Source organism: Coenobita brevimanus, chromosome 78 (assembly GCF_032717465.1).
Source record: "Coenobita brevimanus isolate Jiangsu-jjx chromosome 78, ASM3271746v2, whole genome shotgun sequence".
In the NCBI taxonomy this organism is placed as follows: domain Eukaryota; kingdom Metazoa; phylum Arthropoda; class Malacostraca; order Decapoda; family Coenobitidae; genus Coenobita; species Coenobita brevimanus.
Genome location: NC_137031.1, coordinates 2,390,679 through 2,394,214, shown reverse-complemented (window position 1 = coordinate 2,394,214; position 3,536 = coordinate 2,390,679).

Genomic DNA, 3,536 nt, shown 5'->3' with positions numbered 1-3,536 from the left:
GTCTCTCGCTCGCCATTCTCTCCACATGGCCAAACGATCTCAGTGTATTTCTCCTAACGCTTCCTATCACATCCACATCCACACCACAACGCTCCTTCACTTCCTCATTTGTCTGTCTGTCTCTCCATGTAACTCCACATGCTCCTCGCAGATAACTCATTCCCACTGCTCTCACTCTTGGCTTGTGCCCTTCCAACAAGGTCCAAGCATCACTTCCATATGTTAGTGTTGGTATCACAATACTGTCATGCTGCATGCAGCAACTTTTTTACATCCATTTTCACTTCCCTTTTTCTTATCACTGCTTTCAAAGAACGAGCAACCTTTCTTCCCTGTTGTACCCTTTCAAGTACTTCACCCTCCAAACTTCCATCCTTACTCATCATAGTACCTAAGTACTTAAACGTACTCACATTTTCCAGTTCCTCCTCATTCAATCTCACTGTACATTCAGTGACTTCATTTCTCTCGAAGACCATAACTTTCCTCCTCCATACATTCACCTTTAGATTCCGTTTCTTACATACTCTCCCAATATCGCAGTTCTCCTCCATCTTCGCTTAACAAGACAGTATCATTTTATATTATATATATATATATATATATATATATATATATATATATATATATATATATATATATATATGAGCCGTACTAAATGCTCTCAACTCTCCAACTCGAATTCTTCCCGTTCCTTTTGGCACATTGCCAAAAACCTTTCTAACTTTGCCTCATCATCCTTCCCTCCTCTTTTCTACTCTGATGGCTCTGTACCTATTTCATCTACTGATAAAACAGATCTTTTCGCTCAGACTTTCTCCTCCATTTCCACCTGAGATGATTCCGGTGCTGCTCCTCCATCACTTCCCTCCTCTGACTTCCTCATGGATGACATTAAATTTTCTTCAGCTGATGTATTTTCTGCTATCACAAGCCTCAATACTAATAAGACATATGGGCCTGATGGTGTCGTTCCTGTTGTTCTCAAGAACTGTGCTTCTGTGCTTACACCCTGCCTAGGCAAACTCTTTCGCTTTTGTCTGTCAACTTGCACCTTTCCTTCTTGCTGGAAGTTTGCTCTCATTCAGCCAGTCCCAAAGAAGGGTGACCATTCCCAACCCTCTAACTATCGTCCAATTGCTTTAACATCCTGTATCTCAAAAGTTTTCGAGTCTGTTCTTAACAGAAAAATTTTAAAGCATCTTTCCTATCACAACCTTCTTTCTGATCGTCAGTATGGGTTCCGTCAGGGACGCTCCACCGGCGATCTTCTCACCTACCTTTCAGACTCCTGGTCATCCTCCTTTCGGGACTTTGGCGAAAGCTTTGCCATTGCACTTGACATCTCTAAGGCTTTCTATCGAGTCTGGCATAAATCTTTAATTTCCAAACTGCCCTCTTATGGTTTCTATCCTTCTATCTGTGCCTTCATCTCTAGCTTCCTTTCTGGTCGTTCTATAGCCGCTGTTGTAGACGGCCATCGTTCTTCTCCTAGATCTATTAACAGTGGTGTTCCTCAGGGCTCTGTCCTATCACCAACTCTCTTCCTTTTATTCATCATTGACCTTCTAAGCTGTACATCTAACCCTATCCACTCATACGCTGATGACTCCACCCTTCACCTTTCCATTCGATTCCCGCAACGTCCATCTCAGAAGTTACTTTAACAAACAAGGGATGAGGCTATGGCACACCTAATGTCTGACTTGGCTCATATCTCTAACTGGGGTAAAAATAATCTTGTTGTTTTTAATGCATCAAAGATATATATATATATATATATATATATATATATATATATATATATATATATATATATATATATATATATATATATATATATATATATGTAAATATATATATATATATATATATATATATATATATATATATATATATATATATATATATATATATATATATGTATTGTTACGTGTGGCAGATATACATTGCTTATATTCATATGTAATATTCAGAATCTTTAATATTCATTCGTTAGTAACATGCTTAGCATTCTGTGAAGAGAGTTTATAAATATCAGATCGTAGGAAACAGTCTGGCCCAGCTGTGTGTCGATAGTTTAAGAGCTGTTTCGAACCACCTTCCTGTATTTGCTCACGGTTTCAACCTAGAGTTTCTGTTCTGCCCTCCAGCTTCATTGAGTTGCGTTTCTTGCTTCTCTGAGTTACCCTTCTTGCTTTCCCGAGTTAATATAAGCCGGGCTGGGACTTCCTGAGTTAGTTAACGGCTTGAGCTAGACCGGTGTGTTGGACTGCTCTGTTCTGGGGATATTATTATAATATAGTAGTTTATCTGCCACACGTAAGTTAGTTTATTGTCAGCACATGATAGATTTAATAGGTTCTTTTGATATTGCTATTATTTATAAGAATTATTGATTTAGAATCACTGTTATTGCCCTAGCTAATGTCACGTTATATTAGTGTTAAGTCTTTATTTTTATGCCAGGTCTGTATTGCAAGTCCCCAGAGGTTTTATAACCCAAGGGCTAGTTTGTTCTGGCTTATCTTTATTATTAACATTCGGAACTTTAGGATAACTTCTGCAAGAGCTAGTTTGGCAATCCTGTTTGAACCTGTTTGTTTTTGTTCTTGTAGCTTTGAGTTAGTGTTTAAGTAAATTAATTTAAGTATTTTTAATTGCCTATTTCATTCCTCCTCTTGGTCATTGGTATATTTTACACTTTATCACCATTTTCCCCCATTTAGTCTTACGACTTGGTATGGCTAACCGCCACTTGGTATTCTAAAATTTCCGTTGCGCACTTTACAGGCTATCAGATAGTCCTTTAGCCCCTCCATGTCGTAACAATATATATATATCATTCAGATATTTCCCACCCGAAGGTGGGGTTAGGCAGAAATATAAAAATATGTTAAGGTTAGATACTAACTAAACTTTGTCCACTTGCGTGAGCCGCACATCCAGTCCCTCATGATTTAAGCTCTGGGAATCATGACCACATGACAGGTAAAAATAAAATAAAATAAATGAAATGAAATATATCCACAAGTAGCTCCACACGTACAAATGTCCACAAAGAAAACGTCCCACATTGTTCAGAGGCTGTGGATGATTATGAGGCAGGGCAGCTCCATATTGGGACGGTGTATTGTTGTGTGAATGAAGCTCCACCACTCGCTGCAGAGAGATGGTGATTGGCTGACACGCAAGTGCCCATTTCTACTCTTTATTCCGACATTTGGTGTCATGAATATGTTTCCATGCTAAAGTTTGTCTGATAATCGAAATCGAATTCCTGAATATAAAACATAAGATGGATACAACGATAAAAATGCATACTCCACATCACCCAATTGTTGGCTCATCCATGGCTCTGTCCCTCACGCGTACTCACTCACTATTTTATAATTATCTTTCACTTCCTTATAACGCAAATGCCCTTATCTTCAGTTTTCCGTTTTTTTTGTTTTTTTTTAGGCAAGTTTTTGTTCGTATAGTACGGGGTAACGAGGGAGGAAGGGTTGGTTGGAGGGGAGGAGAGGTGAGGAGAG